Genomic DNA, 13,248 nt, shown 5'->3' on the forward strand with positions numbered 1-13,248 from the left:
CCTCCTCCTAATTTTCTTTTTTCTTTTTCTCTTTCATCTTCTTATCTTCTTTCTCTTTTAAACATAAATATCCATAAACTGTGTTACTATTAAATATGTCGCCTTTTACTCATGGTTTAATTAGACATATTTCTTGTACATATTCATAGCCTTCTCTTCTCCCTTCTTTCCTTTACTTTTTCTCTTTCTCTTTCTTTGGCCTGCTTGGGATTGAACCCAGGGGCATCCTACCTCTGAGCTGTACCCCAGCCCCCCTTTTTTACTTTGAACAAAGTCTCAGTACATTACTGTGCACTAGTCTCAAACTGTGGTCCTCCTGTCTCAGCCTCCAAGTGCTGGGTTTAGAGGTATGTGCTGCTACACCCAGCCTTTTCTCATTCTTTTCAATAACTACATAGTATTCCTTTGGAAATTCTTATAGTAAAATAACAACAAATTGTAGAACTGGAAGAAAGACGGATATTGTAATTACTATATAGTAAGTTACTTACTATATAGTAATTAAATAACTTACTATATAGTAAATAATTACAACTAACTATGAAAGAATGAAATGGTAGAGTGCCAAATTTAAAAAATAGCACATTCTAAATTTTTCTACCCCCCCCAGAGCAAATAGAACTCAAATTTTTTGGAGGTCATAAAGGTATCACTCCATATTAATTGATATTCAAAATGAAAAAAATATTTATCTAGAAAGATATGTACTATTTAAAGACATAGTGTAATATGTAATTCTTTTTAAGAAAATTTCTTGTCAGAAATGATAAAAAAAACCTAGAGAGAGAGTGCAGGATATTGAGATGAGCACATATTTTGAAATTGGACCAACCTGATCTTCAGTTTCTACTATACCACTTACATAAGACTTCAATCAAGTAGCTTCTCTAGCTTCTGTTTTCTCATTGGTAAGGAAAAAATAATAATACTTATCTCATAGGACTTGTGAAAATGAAAACACATTTTATGCTTGGCACACAGAAGGTACTCAGTATATACCAGGTACCATCCCCCAGGGTCTTGTCTGTCCTGAATTACTAATTTTCTAAGAGGTCTGGGTGCTGTCATCATATTAAAATTGTATCTTGCAGAGCGTGGTGGCGCACGCTTGAAATTCCCGCGCTTGGGAGGCGGAGATAGGAGGATTGCACAGGTTCGAAGCCAGCTGTGCTGGCTTAAGAGACCCTGTTTCCAAATAAAATATAAAATAGGTCTGGGAGTGTAGCCCAGAGGTAGAAAGGTTCCATCCCCAGTACCACCAAAAAAAAAAAAAAAATTGTATCTTATAAAACTCATCGTAATACTTAATGCATAGGAAGAACTCCAAACTTATGCATAGATTTATTTGGTTCTATAACTTGTATTATTTTCTTTTGGGTATGGTGCTGAGGATTCAACCCAAAGGCATTCTACCTCTGAGCTACAATCCCTACCCTATCTTATTTTTTATTTTGAAATAGTGTCTCATTAAGTAGCCGAGGTTGGCCATGAACCTGCAATCCTCCTGTGTCAGCCTTCCAAGCTTCCAAACTGGGTTTACAAGCATGTGCCACCAGGCTGGGCTATAACCCTTAAGAGTACGGCATTGTTTTGAGATCTCTAGAAGGGCCTACAAGGACACATATCTGACTACATGCACCATGTGAAGATGCCCAGCTTAGCCAAATGTCAGAATCTCAACCAGTGATGCACTTTTAAAAGTTGAACAACTGGTTCATAAAGTTACCTCTAGAGAGCTCTCTATAGCATTTACTGATTGTTATTAGTGAGTACTCTCAACACGGCCCATTTCAAGTTACCAATGTGAGGACTTTTTAAGTGTCCTGAAAATTTAAGTCTTTTCTCATAAGTCAGTGAGAGCAACTCTGAAATACTACTAGAGTTACATCTTTGAGAACACTATTTTGAACTCTTTTGTAAAAACAGCTTGGGAGACAAAAGCCCCGAAAAAGGTCCAGGGTCTGCCATCAGCTCCTCTTGTGATTTTGCCTCAGTTTCCTAGGTGATATAATAAGGCAATCACATTCGGTCAGTTTTCTTAAACTTTCCTGTACAGCCTTAAAATTCTTCATAAATGTCATAGGTTGTAGAGGAAACCTGTATCTATCCAAGTCTGTGTATATTTTGGCTTGTAAATTCAGTCTTAAAAATCTTTGAAGAAACTGGGCGTGGTGGCGCACACTTGTAATCCCTGCGCTTGGGAGGCTGAGATAGGAGAATCGCACAGATTCGAAGCCAGCCTCCACTGGCTTAAGAGACCCTGTTTCCAAATAAAAAAATACATAAAAAATAGATCTGGAAGTGTAGCCTGGAGGTAGAAGGCCCCTGGTTTCCATCCCAAGTACCACCAAAAACAAAACAAAACACACACACACACACACACACACACACACACACACACACATATTCCAATATATATATATATATATATATATATATATATATATTTGAAGAAAATATATTTATTAGCCAAACATGGTGGCATACGCTTGAATTCCCAGTACTTGGAGACTGAGACTGGAGGATCGCAGGTTTGCAGCCAGCCCAAGCAATTTATGAGGCCCTCTACAACTTAGACCTTGTTTCAAAATAAAAAATAAAATATAGGACTGAGAGTAGAGCTCAGAGGTAAAATGCCCCTGGATTCAATCTCCATTACCGCAAACACAAAAATAAAAGATATGTATTGATTAAAAATGAATAGATTTGAGAGCTGGTTGGGGTGGTACATCCTGTAATCCCAGTATTTGAGAGGCTGAGACAAGAAGATCACAGATTCGGGGACAGCCTCAGCAAGTAGTGAGACTCTCATAAACCTAATGAGACATTATTTCAGAATAAAATTAAAGGATAGGGCTGGGGGTGTAGCTAGGTGGTAGAATGCCCCTGGGTTCAATTCCCAGTACTACACACAGAAAAAATATATATATATATTAGAACTACTGTTACTGAAATAGCTACCACAGAGATGCCCAGGTCTGTGATTGTAGCAGAGGTTGGGCATAATACAAAGCATTTTGAGTATTTGATATTTTATTTAAATATGACTTATTTATGTGTAAATAAATTCTCCATATATGCTGGATTAATGTAGAGTGACTTTCAGGCCAGGTATCACAAGCCCAGATGGCTGTAATGGTTAGACAAATAGTGGAACTGAGAGAAACAGGTGGTATATATAATACACTGGGTAGTAGTAGAGACTGCTCATCTGAGATTGATGAGAATCCTTCTACTCAAACCCCACTGATTGTTGCCATGAAGAAACATAGTTTTCTCTTGCCTTATCTTTAGTTCTTTGACATTTTATCTTTTGCCTCTTCCTACTATCCCCTCCTCAGCAGTTGGTGACCCATATTTTAATTTAAAATTTCTATAATTATACATTGTTGCTTAACACTCATATACCCTCACTTAAGGAGCAAAGCAAAACTTACTGGTTCAGTATTTTCATTCATTCATTTTCTCCCTCCTCCTCTCTCTCCTTCCCTCCTCTCTCCCTAGCTCCCTCCCTTCTTTCCCCTCCTCATGTGTGGGTTTATTGCACTGCTTCGGTTCAAACTCAGGGCTTACATTCTAGGAAAGTACTCTACCACTGAGCTGTATCTCCAGCAAAATGAAATCGCTTTTTAAACACATACACATGCACGAGGTATTGTGGGCTAATAATCTTTTGTGCTAGTCAAAATATTTAATCACACCAAGTCTGTGAATAAGTACTATTATTTTCATTTTAGAGATGAAGAATTTTCCTTAAGTACATTGCTGAGATCACATAAATAGTAAAAGTTTCTACAAATAGTCAAATCCCAGTAATCTCACTTCAGGTTCTACATTTAACTATTGGGCACAGTTAACTCCCTGAATATTTCTCCTGTTGTACACATGCTAAACACACAGTGTATAAAAAAAAGAAAAGGAGATGTGTATAAAGACTGTTGTCTCATATCAGCTCCTTAGTATATGGTGACATGATATGTTGCATGTGTGTTGTATATGATTAAGCGCTGGAATACCATATACTTTCACACTTTGTAAGATTTTTTTACTGATTGATAGAGCTTTGTGAGACGAGTGTAAAAATTTCACAAGGAGTTTATATTTCTTTTTGCCATGAACTAGACATCCTGAGCTTGGGGGCCAATATCATCTGTGTCAAAGGGCAAAAGTTTTTCTCTTCGTTGCCATATTTAAACCCCACCCATGGAAATGGTCCAAGTCCTGAGTGATGATCACTTCCTCTGGGCATGGGTATGAAGAATAAAAGTAAATCTATCAGGAGGAGTAAATCCCAAAAGACAGAGATAAGTACTTGAGGTCAGAGACTGCATCTTTTATAGTTTGTCTACATACCAAACTCATTAATATGAATAATCATCAGCAGTAGTGGTTGTAGTAGCAAAAATAATTCAAAGTAACTAGTCCCATGTTTTTATATTAGCTTTCATGATTTCTAGGATTTGGGGAAGGTCTTTTTGAGAAAGTGATGTGAAATCCAATCTTTCCCATGTTTCTCCTTTAGTTCCACTCCTTTTTCCTTACATACATAAAATATTTTTCAACCTTAAAAACTCCAGCCTACAGGGGTAAAACTGTACAGACACTAGGAAGAAACACGAAGACAATGTGAAAAAAATCTATATGCTTATCCATTTAGGTTTTTCCTCTGGGGGGCTTTATAACACCCTTTGACATCATAAACCTCCTTATGGTTTATTCACTGGGTTTGGGATGAGGGAGAAGAAAAGAGCCAGTCCCTCTGGCAGTATTCTTCTCAACGTTCATGGGAATGGAAAGAACCCAAAAGCTTCATTTTCAGAGCTGTATCTCAGCACCGGGATCCTTAAAAAAAAAAAAAAAAAAAAGAAAGAGAAAGAAAGAAAGATTAGAAAAAAACGAGTGTGGTTCCGACGTGGGATGGGAAGAGTGGTTTGCATTGGCATCAGCCTTGCGGGTGCTTTGGGGCTGGAGCGCACACAGCTGTGGGTTACAGATGCTTGCCCTCCAGTATTAATGTGGCCAACATGTGAAACCATGGCACCCACAATACTACACAAAGGTCCACGCCTCTGATAGTTTGAGAAATCACTCCCAGCTGAAGAAATTCTTTCTTGAAGGCTGGAATACATTCCAGAACAGAAGGTCCTCTTTCAAAGGGGTGGAACCAGGAATGAGATGCCTGATGATGTTACACTGGGCACCAGGGACTATATCATAGGGTGTCTACAGCCTTGGGAACTTTAACCAAAAATAGAAAAAAAGTGCTTCTCTAAACCTTAGATTCATAAATTCCAAATTCCATGCTATGCATGTAGCAGAAAGCATGTGTACTCAGGTCATTGTGTAGTTTCTTTGGAGATGTGCAAACCATTAGTGATAGCTGTCATCTGGTTTGAGTCAGGGTGTGTTAGAAATGTTTCCACCAATTTTTATTTCCCTGAGCTGTCTCCAAGGATGGTAGAACCAGAGGAATCTATACACAAGGGAAAGGAAGTGGGAGTGGGGTTGGGCAGTGCTTTCTTTTTAAGTTCAATAACCAGGACTCTTCTTAGGGCAGAGATTTTGTCCCTTCTTTCTCATGAGGCCTGTGCTTCCAACAATATGCTTGAGAGATCTGGGATGTTCCCATCCTCCATCCAGTTAGTGAGAGTTTTCTCATTCAGGTACAATTTCCAGTGAAATAGTAGCTTATAAGTATCTAGAAGTTAGTTTATTGACTCTTATTGTACTTCTGAGTACCTAATAAATAATTTATTAGTCTGATGGATATGTGGCTACCTAACTATGGGGCATGAAATATGCACTGTTTTTCTAATACACTGTAGGGAGACCTGTTTATAAAGTATTTAGTATTGGTTTTATAATGCACTGTTGACAACAAGAGACCACGAAGCTCAAAGATCAATCTCATTTTGGCCCACAGTATTAATGCTACTTTATAAAGCTCTATGACAGGTCACTTAGTGGCCCTCACAGAAAGGACCTTGTTAGGAAGGTAGGCTGTAGTGGCTGCCAGGGTAGCAGAAGTGAGTCTTTATCCATGTCCCTGAGGTGACTCTTTGGCGGCTGCTGATATTGGCTAGGTGATGGAACCCATCAAATCCTTGTTCTCTAGAGGGGTTCTGGACTGTAAGTGCTGAGTTCTACTAATGCAGCCTTTGCTACTAGGGCAGAAACTTGGCGTGACATTGGACCACAGTTTCAGTCGGGAGATAGGAATTACGCAGTCAGGAAAGGAACTAAACTCTTCAGCTTTGTCTCATGTTAGTGAAGTGTTATTCCATATCTCCTGTGTCCCTTGAAACCACATATGTGACATAGCATAAAATATTTTGATGTTTGTTTGCTTTGGAGAGTTTCCTTAGCCAGGAATAAATCCACAAAACTCTGAATAGTAAACACTTAGAATTGGGATATGCTGAAATAAAGATTAAATAATTTCATCCCAAATCAATTCTCAATGTTTTAATTTTCTTTATGCGAACTACTTGCCATGGGAATGCCCTGTTATCAGAGTGGTTCACAATGTACGATTGCCTACTAGGGTATATATTTTGGAGCAAGGCATTTTCCTATTTGCATTAAAAACTCCTTCCTAGCCAGGAGTAGTAGTGTGTGTCTGTAATCCTAGTACTTGGGAGGCTGGGATAGGGGGATTGCAGGTTTGAGGCTGGGGGTGTAGCTCAGGTGTAGAATGCCTGAGCTAAACACACATGCACGCATGCACGCACAAACGCACACACACCCCACTCCTTCTTCCCAGTTCCCAAATTGGGGACAGGGCTGAGTCCTTTTGTTATTTACCATGTCTTTATTTATTTCTTATTGATTCTGAGTTTTATTTCCCTCTCTTCACCTGGAGCAGTCCTTTTCTCCTCTGTAGTAGTCCTTGATCTTATCCAGTTTTGTCTCACTCAAGGGTAGCTGCATTCTTTATATTTCTGGGATGATCATTTTCTCTTGTACACTCTCATTTATTGGGTATTTACTATGTATTAAGAATCTGTTAGCTCCTGCATTACCAAAGAGATAAATTTTGTTCCTTTAAACAGGGGTAATGTTTAGTGAGTGAGATGAGTAGTTGAATTTGTCTTTCAAATGGTTCTTTTAAAAAAGATGTATTTCTTAATCATGGGGTTTTTACATGACTTACCTTTAATTTCTGTGAAAAACATACTTTTCTTCCTTCAGGGATACCTTTTCGTTTGTTCCCCTTTTTTTAACTTTTTTTTTTTTTTTTTTAGGCAAGGTCTTAATCTGTTGCCCGGGCTGGTCTCAAATTAGTGGTCCTCTTGCCTCAGTGTTCCTAGTAGTTGGGACCGTGCCACTGCACCTGGCTTCCTTTGTGGTCTTCATCACATTCTCTCCCACAACCCCTTTATATCACTTTCCCCTCTGACTTAGAGCCTCAGGATCCTTCTTCCCTGGTTTTGTCCCCTTTGCCGACAATAGCCTATTCTTTTTCCTTATGTAATGAAAAACAAATTGTCAATCACAAATATAATCTCTCCTGAGTTCTGTTAACTTTCCAGAACACCTTTCTTTCCCTTTACTTTCTCTGCAGATATTTTCCAAAGAGTATTTTACATTTTCTGCCTGCTTTTTTTCTTTACAAATATCTTACTTCTTAATTCCTCTGGAATATGGATTCTACTATACACCTATGAGTTTTATGACAGAAAATACAATTATAAAATATTTCAGCCACAAATAGACATATATAGTGAACACTCATTTACCCAAACCTAAGAACTAAAAATATACAGGAACATCTGAAATATACTAGGTTGCCATTCAAATTGAACTGCACCAGCCACTGCCAAGTGCCCCTGACTAGTTCCGCTTCTTTCTGTTCCTCAAACACTGTTCTGAATTTAATGTTTATCATTTTCATACATTTTGCTTTGTTCTTCCATGCATTACTACACTTGGTTTTATTGCATATTAAAAATGGAATTTTTATTTGAATATTTATTTATTTATTTATTTATTTATTTATTTATTTTTATTTATTTTTTGGTGGTACTGGGGTTCCTGGAAGCCCTGCTACCTCCGGGCTACACTCGCAGACCTATTTTTACATTTTTATTTGGAAACAGGGTCTCCTAAGCCAGCGCGTGCGGCTGGCTTCGAACCTGCGCGATCCTCCTGTCTCTGCCTCCCAAGCGCGGGGATTACAAGCGTGCGCCACCACGCCCGGCTATTTGAATATTTAAACTCTTGACCATCCTACCTCCCATAAACACTGTCTTCCCCTGTCATTGAGAATACTAGACAATCATGATATTCATAACATTGCTCTTTCTTTTCCCTCAGTAACTATAGGTATCCCTTAAGATGCTAACTGTGGCTATATTTTATTTTATTTTATTGGTATTGGGATTGAACTCAGGGGCATTCTACCTTTAAGCTATACCCCCAGCTCTATTCACAGGGTCTCGCTAGGTTGACAAGAGTCTCACTACTTGCTGAAGCTGTCCTTGATACTTGATCCTCCTGTTTCAGCCTCCCAAGTACTAGGATTACAGCTGTGTGCTACCATGTCCAGCCAACCATGACTACATTCTTTACCTCTTCCATCTTATCTGTGTTGATAGCTCCCAGATGTGATGACTTCAGCGTCAATACGTTTTCTGGACATTGATAGTTGCCTAGTCAGTTGCATGATAGCCTTTTGCCGCTGAGTTTGGTATATATTCTCACGAAGCAGCTCATGGCCATTTCTATTGATGGTGCTACCATTTCTCGTTGCTCAAGATATCAAGGCTTTAGTGTCATCAGTGATGCTTCTCATTTACTACTCACATCTTATTATTTATTCCTGTCCCCTTAATTTTTATCTTCACAGTATTTTTGTATCTTCCTCTTTTTCCCCTATTGACTGTTGTCTTTAATCCAGTTTATTATATAGCTTTCTAGTTGAGATTTTCTTCTCTTTATTATCTGTTATCTTACTTCAGTCTGTCTGTCCTTCTGTTGTCAGATATAGCAACTCTTCATAGTGAAGTACCAGACCCTTAATATCATATAGCACCTGTTGACCATCACCCATCCCTTACATTGCTACTACTCTACCTTATGTTCTGATCACACTAGACCACTTCTCTAAGAATATTACCAGTGCTTCAGTGGTAATTTGTGTAAAGTGTTTTGCCAGAGCAAAGCCTGCCTCTACTTAGAAGCATTCTTTTACCACATCAGCTTTCTTTTACCACATCAGCTAGGAGGAATCTTTTTCTGATTCATATGGAATCCCCTACTGCTTCTCTTGCCATGTTCTGTTTTTAATATCAGGCCTTTTTTTTTGTTTTTGTTTTTTTGTGTGTGTGGTATGGCTTTTCTTCTGTACTATATTGTAAACTTACTGTAAGAACTTAAACTTTTGTGTTTACCACAGCTTTTGGTACTTAGCAAGTAAAGCCTTGTTAAGTATATACCCTAACATTTGCTAAAATGTTTACTATGACTCTCTTAATCATTAAGTATAAGAAGAGGGTGTAAAAAAGTGAACTAGGGGGCTGGAGTGTAACTCAGCAGCAAAGCTTGTACTTGTCATGCATGAGGCCCTGCGTCTAATGCCCAGTCCCCAATAAAGGGAAAGAAATTGACAGGGCTGGGAGTGTGGCTCAGGGGTAGGGCACTTGCCTAGCCTGCAGGAGGCTCTGGATTTCATCCTCAGCAATGTAGGTTGGAATTGAGGAGAAAGAAGATATGGAGCTTCAGTTAGGGCAAATATGTATCTGTTCAGCTAGTCAGTTTATTCAGTTATTTCTGCTTCCTTAATTTTCTTCAAAGTTTGTTTGTTTAACTCTTGGCTGCTTTATGACTTAGAACCTATTAAGTCTTTTAAAAAGGTTTTTGGGAGCCAGGTGTGGTAGTGCATACCTGTAATCCCAGTACTTGGGAGGCTCAGACATGAAGATCGGAGGTTCAAGTCCAGCCTAGGCAATTTAGCAGAACCCTGTTTCCAATAAAAGAATAAAAAGGGCTGGGGTGTAGCTCAGAGGCAGAATGCTCCTGGGATCAATCCCCAGTACTGGGGGGTCAGTATGTGGATGATTAGAGATGTATGTTTACAAGTGTTCTTTTTTATTTATCTTGATTATACTCATACTGTGTAATTCTCCTAATCTCTCAACAGGCACGCTTTGTGCCCACCCCACCTCCAACTCGCCATAATTACAAATCAGAGGGCAGACTTAGTGAACAAGACTGGCAAGCACATTTCGAAGTGCCCTGTTGTGGGATTGATACGTCTCAACTTGAGGTATGTTGTTCTTTTTCATTGAAGTCATTTGGATATGCTCACACGCTTTGACTGCCTAGTTAAGGTCTCTCTCACCTAATCATTCTTCCTTCCACCCTTTTAGTATCTTTCACACTCATCCTCCTGCCGTGAAACTCAGAGATTTACTTGGTTCCTAACAGTTCTTGCCTCTGAAGAGATTGTTGCAAGCAGTAGATTTAGTGGCAGTTATTTGAATGATTTTGACTGTGATAAACTGTCTTCTCTTGTTTCTTCCTTTCTCCTCCCTTCCCTTATTTTTAGTATGAAGTAGTATCACTACTAATAGTAAACTTTTAGAATGAAGTGTAACCTATATACAAAAGAGTGAACAAATTGTAAGTGAATTTTTACATGAGCTTTTTACAAAGTGAACATACTTAGAATCACCAACGAGGTAGAGATAAGCAGAGTTACTGTTACCTGTTCTTCAACGCTTCCCTTCCCAGCCACTATAATTTTCTTTTTTCTTTTTTTTATTTTTTGGTGGTACTGGGGTTCCTGGAAGCCCTTCTACCTCCGGGCTACACTCCCAGACCTATTTTATATTTTTGAAATAGGGTCTCTTAAACCAACGCGGCTGGCTATGAACCTGCGCGATCCTCCTGTCTCCGCCTCCCAAGCGCGGGGATTACAAGCGTGTGCCACCACGCCCGGCTTTATAATTTTCTTTTTTAAACCAAAGGTAATCACTACATGGACCTTTCAAGTTACCTGTTAATTCTAATTTTAACTTGATGTTAGTTGGCTTCTGTCTTCTCTATTTATTAATTTTAAAAAGTTCCAAGCTCATTCAGATTTGCATTGTTTCAACATTTTCTCATTTAAATTAATATGTATATAAGCCAGTTATGGTAGCATGTGCCCATAATCTCAGTACTTGGAAGGCTTATTTGGAGGATTACAGGTTCGAGGCCAGCCCCAGCAACTTAGGCCCTTAGCAACATAACAGGATCCTGTTTCAAATTAACAAAATAAAATAGGGCTGGGGGTGAAACTCAGATAGAATGTCCCTGAGTTCATTCCTTAGTACTATACACACTCCAAAAAAAAGTATGTGTCTTTGGTATGTAGTCTTTGGTTTAATGATAATTTTTGAAATTTTAAGTATATTGTAGATTTTGCTTTTTAAATTTGTTTTTTAATCGGTGAGTTATGTAAAGGAAGTATTATGTGTAGTGTTGCTTTTGTCTATGACAATTCTAAAGGCAGTATTCTATTTTCAAATTATTTAGTAAGTTACTGAGTCCCTGCGCTAAAACACAATTTTTGGGGGGGTATCTGTGAATCTCAGTCTTCTGATAGTCATTTAAATTATTATTATGACATTTTTACTGGGGCTGTAAGCTTCTCAGTCCACAGTCTTTAGAATGAAGTAAATAAATCTTTACAGTCTGGCAACTTTTTTGTTTTTGTGAAAGTAATTCCCCACTACATCTCCCTGCCCCAGCCTATCCCTACCCCGTTATTCATTTAAGGAAAGATATTAGTGATTGTTTTTGTCTCGAAAATGTTCCCTGAAACTTTTGACTGTAGGTTATGGAGAAAAGAAGTCACTGTCACTGCCTGTACTTGAGAAAAGATTAAAGTCACTTTTCTGTTTTTAAACCAAAACAGAGAAGGTAAAAATGTTTGATCTTTGTAGGCTTGAGATTTGTACTGACATCAGAAGCTTTTATATCTGTGCATCTTGATTCTAAGGATTCATGGGTTCCCTAACATTTTGTAAACTACCTTATCTATCACACCTTACCCAAGTAATTTCATTATCTTATTTTTATAGTATATCAAAGGATTATGGCATTTGGATATTTCCTTGATGTGCTTCTATGAAACTGAGCCCTGATTAAGCTGTCAGTAGATACTGTATTACACTGATTGTTCTGTTTGGTACAGAAACAAATATCAAATAGAGCAGTCTCTCCTTTTTGCTGTAGAAAGATGAAGCTTTTAGGTAACACTTATAGGGGATGTTCATACCCCTCTTTAAAGTGATTTAAACATGTGTCCTAGTCAAGTGTTATATTAGGAGGGATGTGTTCCCCTCTTGGTCACATAATGATATTTTTAGTGCAACAGTTTTCCTTCAGTGTAGGTGACCAATTTTTTTTTTTTTGGTGGTGGAAGGGGTAAAGCAGTTATTATTATTTTTTTCTTGTGTGCTTTGATGTGGTGTTCCTGTGAGTAAACACAAGAGCCCTTAGGATCCACAATATTTTGGCAGAAAACTAGCCCTAAACTGAAGACATGCCTGTATTTTTTTTTTAATTTATTTACTCCTTGGATCATGTTGTCCTCTGAAATATTTAAGTTGTTCTGGCTGAAGCTTCTATATGTTAAAATGCCCAGCCAGGCTTCCAGAACCACCTGGCAGAGTTGTAGTTGTAAATATTAAATAACACATACAGTTCTAACATAGACTCTCATGGGACAGAGGTCAGTGATTTTAGACTGGCACTCAAAGATGACAAGACACTTTGTTCTTGCATTATTTGAATCCCCAAAGATACTTAAGTGCATCTTGAATTAGTTAATCCATGAACTGTTAACCCAAATTCATGTCCTAAGGTTTTGTTGGCTTGTTTTCTAATACTGGGATATTGAACCTAAGGCCTCACACATGCTAGACAAGTGCTCCAACACTGAGCTACATCCCCAGCACACATCCTACATTTTTTAGGAGACAGAGCAATAGGATAGCTTAGTCTTAGTCTTAATCTTATTCTTCTATAAGCAAGAGGAAGACTTACAGAAGAATATGGGTGCAGAGTTGAATTCATGTACATATAGGTACTGATTTAGTAATTGGCATGTGGGTATCATCTTTTTAATTTGAATTAATGGTTGCTCCACTAAGGTTTGGCTAGATCATCTAATAAATTAAAACACAGAGAATCACTAAATAAGCAAGTAAAAATTTCTAGATTATTTAAAATTAAATATAAGGACCCAACTGGTACACC

General features: G+C 38.2%; 1 protein-coding gene across 2 annotated transcripts in view; it reads left to right on the forward strand.

Annotated features, from left to right (window-relative positions):
- Positions 1–10,147: 10,147 nt before the first annotated feature.
- The window catches only part of BNC2 (basonuclin zinc finger protein 2), a gene marked incomplete at its 3' end in the record, with an annotated part of 307,358 nt that continues 304,257 nt past the window's right edge, over positions 10,148–13,248 (forward strand). For both annotated transcript variants that reach the window (XM_080708832.1, XM_080708833.1), the window contains exon 1: positions 10,148–10,267. The remainder of the gene's footprint in view (positions 10,268–13,248) is intronic.

Source organism: Muscardinus avellanarius, assembly GCF_963383645.1.
Source record: "Muscardinus avellanarius genome assembly, chromosome: 13".
Classification (NCBI taxonomy): Eukaryota; Metazoa; Chordata; class Mammalia; order Rodentia; family Gliridae; genus Muscardinus; species Muscardinus avellanarius.